General features: G+C 46.6%; 1 long non-coding RNA gene across 1 annotated transcript in view; it reads left to right on the top strand.

Annotated features, from left to right (window-relative positions):
* The window catches only part of LOC135369002 (uncharacterized), a 117,987-nt gene that overhangs the window by 96,734 nt on the left and 11,449 nt on the right, over window positions 1-9,804 (top strand). The gene's annotated exons all lie outside the window — the stretch shown is intronic.

Below are 9,804 nucleotides of genomic sequence, written 5' to 3'. Positions count from 1 at the left end.
GGGCCGACTTCAGGGGGAATTGTATACCGACGTTCCTCTGAAGAGTCTGCCGGATCAACGCAGTTCGCAAGCTAATAAGACCCTTCAAAATAGCCTTATAAAGTGTTCAATCACACGATGGGAGCGTGAAGCGATTCCTGAAGGTTCCTGAAGGTTTGAAATTGACCGATGGTCTGGGAAATACACGTTGGAACATCCTGGCAGGTTGTGCACGCAAGCGTCTTCTGCCAGGAACTTCGACTCTCTATATACTGAGCAAATGTATAGTCTCGTCTCGGCAGTCGTGGTTATTTCGTCGGTTGTGCGCACTTGGTGCCTAATGGGTTGTAGCACCACAATAGCGGTGCTGGCGGAACAAGCAGCTGCGCGTTCCGCATGCCGTCGATGTAATTGTGGCCCTTACACCGTCCTTGATCGCAGCCAATGTAGAGGAGCTTCAAAGTTCTTGCCATTATAGCGATGCACATGATGGTCCTTAAAGATGCATAGGACAGAACACAAATGGACGAACAGAAACTATAGATGAAAGATGAAACTATAGGCTCGACGTTTAAAAAACAAGCAGCTTGTATTGCGTAAGTGATGATAGTTTCGCTGTTTACCAAAATGGATTGCCCACAAATTGCGTTTATACGTGCAGTTCCTGGAATTTCTACCTGGATAACAAACGCATCGGGTAAAACCGGTTAGTATACCCGTGAATCCCCCTGCGATCTGTAGATTATATCACGCGATAAGATCAGCGTCAACTGACCTTGCATATAGGAAACCCTGAAATGAATGCACGCGCGAAATGGCAAAGCAAGACGCGAATAGCTCACCAAGACGATATATATACAGTCAAACTCCTTTATAGCGAACACCTTTTTAACGAAAATACCACTACAGCGAATTTTTTGCGGTCCCGCTGGAGCCCTATAGGTCCAATAATGGACATCCTTTTTAACGAAAATACCTTTACAGCGATTTTTTTTTTTTTTTTTGCTGTCCCCTGAGTTTCGTTGTAAAGGAGTTTGACTGTACCCTATCTCTCCTTATTATTCTTTTCGTCAACATTAACATCAACGATATAGACCAGCGGTAATATCTGCAGACACAAAGTAGTAGAATTTTAGCAGCTCGAAGAGTAGCAAGACCAAGTTAGCAGCATGTGGACTAACTAAATGGAAGTATAACTAGGCGAACTAACTAGTGAAGACCCTAGTCATGAGAGATATACCTATAGTCACGAACACTTAGCAACAAACGCATCTTGGTGCTTCTATGGGGATAAGTGCTTTGCATTCACGTATGGTACGCGGACTATCGCTAGCCTGCTGATTATACGTATACCCTGCTCTGTACGCTGTACACCAGGGCGAACAGGTCCCGGGAGAAATTGACAGCTACGCGGGGAACCCTTACATAATGTTTTCCTCGTATAAAATTACGTTCTTTACCTTGAACTAAGTTCGCGCGACAACGTAAGAATCCAGAGTGACAGTCCTTCCGAAACAACGGGCAGAATTGCATGCGGAGCAAAGATCATTTACTTAAAACTGTTTTTCCGTGACATCTAACAATGAAAAGCGTGGAGACTTTCTCTCGCGCCTTTCCTGGTAAATTATCAAACAATGCGTACTCAGTCGCATCGCAGTGGAAATGCGGGTATTTCGGGATGGACATTTGATGCGCCAGGACGAAACCGTAATAGTGCAACGCGAGAGGGAAATTATCGTTTTCCGTTGTTTTTGGAGAGTCATTTTGCAGAATGGATGGACCCGGACAATAAGACATGGCGCAAACGCAGCCGCATACAAGAACCGACATTAAGACCCAGCGGAAGACTACACCACCTTTAAGTGGAGGCTTAATCGCTTACAAATGTAACTAACTACTAATGAGGGGGAGGTACTCGTCAACAAGGACACGTGATACGTGAACGGCGCGTCATTACATCACGCGCAATGTGTCACGTGACCGTGTTTTAAGTGCGAGTCCGTCTCGTTGGTTCGTTCGACGAGTACGCGATTAGGTACCGTCATAGAACTCTCATAATAACTAGAAACCAAGCCAGCGAAGGGGGGCATCACAACCACGACCTACTAGATTATAACGACCATGTTAGGCGCACCCCTTTTATGCGCCGCATTTTTGGAAGGTAGCGGTGGCGCTTCTGATCGTCCCAGTTATTGCTTCCTCAACTTCTACAATACTTTGTACTTCAGCTTACCTCAGTATTTCTGTACAAGCGGTGGACGTTCCACAGATGTTTCATTCTGATGTTCATTATCATCATCATTCTACGCGTTTTTATAGGGGCTATCACTGTCGTCTGCTACGGTAGTCGTACACACGCCTTCTGCGCGTTCAGAATTCAAATTTCCATCATCCAATCGTGTTGTGCCGATCAGTAGCGCCCCTGGCGGATCGTGCGGACAGGCTCCTCATAGGGTTTTCTGATTGTGACATGGTCGTTATAATCTAGTAGGTCGTGATCTCAACATGGGAGCCGCCATGATCGATACGTTAGGCCTAGCGTGTTACGGACGGTGGCTCCAACGAGTTCCGTGCGCCGCTGTTTCATGTCGCAGCACAAGGTCTAAACCGTACTACACTCGTTCCCTAAGAAATCCAAGCGCACAGGTGACGGCGGACAAATCAAACACACTTCCCGCACGGCATGGCACACGGAGCACAGCGGAAGCGGAAGCGACTTGCATTGGATTGGATTGGATTGGTCTTCACACGTGGAAAGGCTGTGGCAGGATCCGGCCGAATCCAGAATGTCGATCATGGCGCCTTCCAGACTTGGACATTGGGAGAGGGTCTTGCTTCCCTACAACACTTTTACTCTCCCCCATCACTCTCTCTCCCAGCTTTTCTTCTAGCCTCTCTCCTTATGATGGGTACCGTACGTGGTACCGTGGGTACCATGGGTACCGTGGATTCAAGACGAATGTCGGCGCAGTTCGTCCTAAAGTCGGCCGAGGACCATATACTAACCCCCTCTCCTCAACTCCTTCCTGCTGTCCTCGCTCCATCTGCACACGTCTGCACGCCGCTCATAGCCAGAGTTGCTTCGCGGCGCTAACGCGAAATTAAAACGAAAGGGTCAAGTATGGACTGGTTGGTTCCACTTTGCTAGAACCACCATATCCACATTTTTCTTGCATACACCTATAGCCAATCCAATCCGATCCGATCCTGCCACTATTCCTGCAACAACTTCGGTACGAAAATATATGCTTGGAGAACGTAGAACGCACGTTTCATTCTGGAAAGGTCTCGTTCTCGTAGTCGGCGGCTAGCTAGCAAAGTTGTCACCTGCGTAGTGCCCTTCGAAAAAAAAAATATATATATATTCTTTAATTAGTATTTCGTAAAATAATGCAAAGAAAGATACATTTTCCTTATTGGGAAGACCCTGTTTAGAATTCTAACGACCGATATTCGACGAGATAACGGCGGGCGTCGAAGTTTCGAGCAGGCGACGATCTTTTTCCCCTTCCTCAGAATTGCAGATGAGACTCCGTTGACGTAGAGACTCGGACATTGGCTTTTTAGTTTACCTACGTTTTATTTTGGGAAGAATTCCCGCTGACGTCCAAGGTTGCACGTAGATCGTAGAATGCGTATACGTAACACGGCACCTGGAACGTTCACTATCTTGTCTGCACGCCTTGACGTCGGGGTCAACCGTATAATGCAAAATACAACCTTGTGACCGGTAATGGCATTGAATGGTGCATGTACCGATATATCGACTTGCATATTTGATGAGTTTTGCGTCATAGGGTTCGCGTGACAGGGTTTGATAACTGTGCGCTTCGCGTATGTTACAATGGGAGAAACGACTTAAACGACTCCAGGTGATGCTGAAGACTGAGAGGTGGCGAGGTCGAACCCCACCGCCGCCTGCACCGTTTCAGGTTTTCCCGGCACAACTTTACAGACAGGGGTCAATGCAGTTCCTCCGTGAAGCCAGCCCAGGAAGCAAATTGGCTCCCAAGTCTCCTATTTTACCTTTGAGCCCCACTACATCTCTGCACGTCTGTACACCTCACAGACATAGCTGCTTCGCGGTGCTTTTTTCTTAAAGAAAATCTCGTACTTCCCTTACAGACACACGGAAGTGATCCGTTGTGGAAGATCATTTCATTTCATACTCTTTCGGCGACGCTTGAACGTTCTTTCAACATGCTTTGGTGGTGTACGCTACCTGTTGGAGGCAACAATCTCTACAAGGGCCATTACTGTATAGACGCAAGGTCATTAAGACGTCAGCGGTTGCAAGCAACGCGCTCCCACGCGGTAGTAGCCTGGCAGGGAAAATACCGGTGCAAATTTTTCCGCTCCGTTAACAACGACCCACACCTGGTTCACGAGTATTCTGTAATTAGCCTTCGGGAATTTCTTGTTGCGTCCTCTTCCGAACGGACTGTCTTCCTATTGAACGGGGAAGTCCATTGATATCATATTAAACAGTGTGCATGTATTAGTCATTGGTACGGCCAGGTGTTGATGAGAAGTGCTTAATTTAAATCTGTGGGTGTTGCTCCGGGAATGACACAGCTGTGTGTGTGTTGTGCTCGCCTTGGAGCGTAGGACAGGCTATAGAATAGTAGTAGGAAGAATGATGATTGTGGAAGTGGTAGGTGAACCGGGTTCGATTCCCGGGTTCGAATGCGGACGCCGGTTGCGCTGTCTGTGTGTTTTTCCTGTGTTGTTTTTCTCAGATGATTTACGATAAATATCCGCACAGATCCCGGTGAAGTCAGCCCAGGACGCACGATAGCCCTTCTGCGATACTTGTGACGTTGCCCGCCTGAGCGTGGCAGTTCCATCACCAGCACCGCTAAGAAGATTGAGTATATAGATTAGGGGTTCCTGCTAGTACGAAACTATAAATTTACTAGAAAAGAAATCGTGCTGGCAGTATATATTCAGACGTTAAACTTATCAGAGATCATTGCTTTTTTGCAGAAGTTTGTTTTATTTTTTTTATTGTTTTCGAGTGCCTCCAGACCATCACAGGTTTATGTTCCCGCGAGTATAGGTCAATTTCTATTGCACGTAACAGGCTCCAAGTTCTCCCAGTAGAGTAGAGGAACAGTCTCTGTTCGAAATATGGGCGGCTACAGACCTGAGGCTTTCGCTTCAAGGCTCGAAGTTAAGTGCTGAAGACTGGCACTATTTCCGATCTATAGTGCACTAGTAGTTTTCTTTCCAGAAATTCTTTCCGCAGAAGTAAAGTCCCCTCCCGCACCATCATAATCAAACGCTATCGTTTTGCCCTCATAATACATGATATACGAGCAGACCCTCCCAGCGCCACCGGCAACGGGTTTTCCGAGGTTGCTGTTTTGTATGCACGTTGTTTGTTGCAACAACGTCGGAATAAACATGCTCTGCAGCGGCGCAGATTGCCGTTTTCAAGGCCAGCCAAGGCGAGCTATTGACGTCAATGCATGTTTCAGACGATTTTGGAGAAGCAAAGGTTAATGTATCGTCTGCGAGTAGAAACCCCTTTCTGTGTGGTGCAAGGTTGGTTGCGGTCGCCCTGGACCATCGAGGTCGGATCTAGAAGAGTCATCTAAAAGAAGGGGGGCTTCGCAAAACCGAGCCGTAATGAATAGTCCGAGGGAATTTAGTTTCCTCGCAAACAGAATCGAAGTAGTCCTTATTTAACTGCGTCTATGGACGCTGCACATTGACGCTGCTACAGGTGGGGAGAGGATAGACGGAATAAGAAGGAGGAAACAGGGAGATAGTACGGGTCCCATTCAATTCCAGGGCGTACTGCGCTGACGTCCGTCCGGATAATCTGCCAGAAAAAAAGAATGTGTGAGTCCAGTCTGTCTTGTCCGTGTCCTGTATTGTTCCTCAGACTGCGGAGAATGTTGCCTGTTTCAGTGGTACCTTCAGACGGTGCAGGCTTTTGCCATTCTGCTCGACATGCTTCAATAAGTCTGACTCTAGATGGATGCCGGCCACACTTTGTCACCAACTGGCTAAGGAACAGTGGCACTCCGGCGAAAGGTTCTGACCTCGCTTCTGCAACGGGGTGACAAAGAGTTGTCGTTATCTTATCAGCATTTGTGCAGATGTTGTTCACGACGTTGCTCCACCGGATTCACCTAGAGGAGCCCTACAGCGCACTACTACAGCATACTACTGCTTCTACCACCTTTTGACACCATGAAGGTCCTGGGTCCCTAGCCTACGATCAAACCGTACCAAGTACCGGAGGACCGGACCGGACCTTCGTGCGTTTCTTTACAGACATCAAGTTAGTGGATTTACTCTGACCGTGAATGTTCTTTTCCAGGTTCCCGTGTCCACTGCTGGTTCTCCTTCTTCTTTTTTTTTTTCACATTTGTTTTTTTTTTCTCCTCCGCAATTATGACAACTGGAGAGTTAGCTGGCCATCTTCATGAGCGGCCACACTCGCTCCACTTTATTTTTTCGTCCACCAAAGCAAACGGACCAGTCCTTCGCGTGACCCTGGAATTATCCCCAACGGGCGGGTGCAGTATATATCTACTCGTTCACGCTACTCCCTATTGTGCTAGATTAGAATGTCCTAAAGAGGGTCGCTTACGATTAATAACTGGCGTGTACGGAACGGTCGTTCAGTTAGCAAAAAGTGGAGTGTATACAACCTTGCTTGCGCTGCAGATACAGTCTCGTTGAAGAGCCACCTGTAGAAATCTGAAAGACTGAAGCTGACGAAAAGTCAGAGACTACCGGGGTGGCCGTACCTCTGACTACCGGCTGCCATTTATTACCACCGTACGCCTTCGTCAAGATAAGAAGGCCTCGTTCACAAAGACACGAAATCACACATTCACTCTGGCCTAGTCTCTCCAGGGACGGGTTCCTAATGAAACGACGTATACAGGCAGTTGATGTTCTGAGGCTGGAACACATATAGAAAGGACAAAGACATACAAAGCCTCAAATGCCTAAGAAATTAATGATGAAAGGACGTATAGATACAAAGACGTAGAGGCACTCAAATAACGCCGGTGATGCAGTGACTGAGGCTCGGGGCGGTTACTTTCTCGAAGCGCGCACCCCATCTTTCTCGATCGCCCAACCGATTTCGTTGCGAACTGTCTCTTTCTTTCTTTCTAACGTCTTTTTCTTTTTTTGAGGCGTTTGCTCGTTGTTGGTAACCAGGGTCGTGCTGAAGACTGGGATGTGCCGACAAGGGCTCACAGGTCAGCCGTATGGTACGTAATACACTCTATTTGCGTGCGCAGTAGACGTATATATATAGTCCATTTGCCTTGAAGTTCACAATGTCTATGGTCCATAGGTTCTACATTACCTCCTAATGGACCCCTTCAGGCAGCGGGCCCGCAACGAAAATTGTGCCCAATGCAGTTTCATCTTAAGCGTCACCATTACAACATGCCTTGTCACCTTGAAAGGAGACTAAGTGTGATGACGCTTCGTAAGACGATTACGTGACGAAGCTCACGAGAGCCAGCTTGTGCGTCCCTGAACTTGAATCTCACATTACGGCTTCTTTCTAATCGTAATTATTGGCAGCGCATTCGATTATGCGCTCTCTGAGTATTTTTATTTATCCTCTACCGCTACAGAGGCGTGAATCAAGGTACGCCTCTGTATGTTGCTTGTAATGATCGCCCCTCGGACGCCTGTAGGACAGAGAAATGTAGACATTTACGGAAGCATTACAGTTTGTTTTTATTCTTGGACAGATCCGGCGTATGTTTTTTCGATGTTTATTGATTTTCACGAAATCGCCGCTTGTCGATGTTTTTCCTGGCGTGTACATGGTTACCCGACAGTTATCGGCGAATAGACACACACACACACACATACATTGGATGCTGATGGGGGCGAATAGAAATTACAATTAATTAATTACAATTTTCGCACGACGCTCGTTCAACTTAGGCGTTATTCGCTGCGATGACGCTTTACAGCTAAAGTAAAAGTAAACCGACATTTTCCACAACCATCGTATTTCTGTATGGTTTTCTCATCTGCACCAACAACTTGCTGGGATTGTGCAACAATTTATCTCTGTCATTGTTCCTGGAATGCCCCTCTGTATTCGGTGTTTTTCGATCAAAACCGAAAGAGGGAAAATTTAGCCGGCGTATACTTTTCGGCGTTTTTCGGTTAAAACCGAAGTAGGGAAAATTTACCCGGCGTACGTCTTTCGGCGTTTTTCGGTTAAAACCGAAAACGCGGAACCCTAACCATTAGGCAGTTTTAGTACACCGGAAGGTGTTCACAATAACACTTCCGAGACCATGGACCGCCCTGTTTCTGTGAAGCGGGTGACACCACATTGCTGAGCTTGGATTTGATAACTTCCTTCGTCGTATTTTGTTTTCGCGGAGCTCTTCCGAAACGGCTTGGGACAAAAGTGTGCGGAACACGGCACTGGCGTATTACTTCATCGGAGCTGCCCCCTGCCAGGTATCAGGAACATCTCGAATAAGAAACGAGAGGCTACTCTATCCATCTCTCAGTATGTGTGTCCGCTCCCGTTTGCTGCTAGGCTATCGCTCAAATTGAGAAATGCAACACCCCGGTGTTCCGTAAACTTTTGTCCCGAGCTGTACTAAAAGTCTCTATTAAAGTATATCTGAAAGAGATGAAACTGTGTCAAAGCTTATATACAGTCAAACTCCTTTACAACGAAGCTCAGGGGACAGCAAAAAAAATTCGCAGTAAAGGTATTTTCGTTAAAAAGGATGTCCATTATTGGACCTATAGGCTCCAGCGGGACCGCAAAAAAAAAATTTGTTGTAGTGGTATTTTCGTTAAAAAGGTGTTCGCTATAAAGGAGTTTGACTGTAGTAGCATGCGACATTTAGCATGTGATGTCACAAGACTGATGTGCCAAGACTACTGCTGGACGGATTCTGTACGCAGCGTATTGTTTAGTTTGGACTATACCGATAATTCAGCTTTATGCTCCTCCTCTTTTGTGATATATTCCTCATTGTGATATATCGGTTCCCTGTAGCAACTTTTGCACCGAGAGCGGACAAAAGAGCGACAATGTAGCAGGTACAGACAAATATCAGGGCCTCGGTATATTTATGTACGAAGCTTTAGAATCCCTACCGGTTTGCTCCAGACGCTGTAGAGTACTACTCTCTATCTCAATGACCATTGGAGCTTCTTTCATGTGTGTGTGTGTGTTTCACTTTCCCTTTTGTGGCTTAGAGCAGCCAGTGGAGAAGAGCTCAATCTCACATCAAATGTTTCGCGTGTAATGGTGTAGTGTACTGCTCTCCAGTGGTGAATCATCCCAGGTCATAGTCACGATTTATTTGTTGTTGTTGTTGTTTAGAATCCCTGGAACGACGAGTCTAGTACATGCTAAGTAACTATTGGAAACATAGGAAGGGAGTTGCCTCAGGACAGAAGCCGCCGATATTTCGAACAGAGACTGTTCTTCTTCTGGGAAGACACCGAGCCCAGAAGAAGAACAGTCTCTGTTCGAAATATCGGCGGCTTCTGTCCTGAGGCAACTCCCTTCCTACATCTCTACCGGTTCGCTGGATTTCTACCCATCTATATTGGAAACATAATATTTCGCATTCTCGTATGGCGCTGCTCAGAGTGGCCTCATTCAGTATGTGATGGCAGCAGATTCCATGTCCAAGACCTAACCTAAGGAGGAAGTCATTCCACTGGTGAACAGCTTGAATTAGAGAACAACAGCAACAAGTAAATTATGAATGATGACGTCACGAATTAGAAAGGAATGCGAATAACACCAAAAGGCGCTCGTCGCATAAGTAATCGGGCGCTTCATGTACCCTTCAG

The sequence above is a fragment of the Ornithodoros turicata genome, chromosome 9 (genome assembly GCF_037126465.1).
Source record: "Ornithodoros turicata isolate Travis chromosome 9, ASM3712646v1, whole genome shotgun sequence".
Lineage (NCBI taxonomy): Eukaryota > Metazoa > Arthropoda > Arachnida > Ixodida > Argasidae > Ornithodoros > Ornithodoros turicata.
The sequence above is the reverse complement of the archived record's forward strand: the minus strand, read 5'-3'. Positions and strand labels throughout refer to the sequence as shown.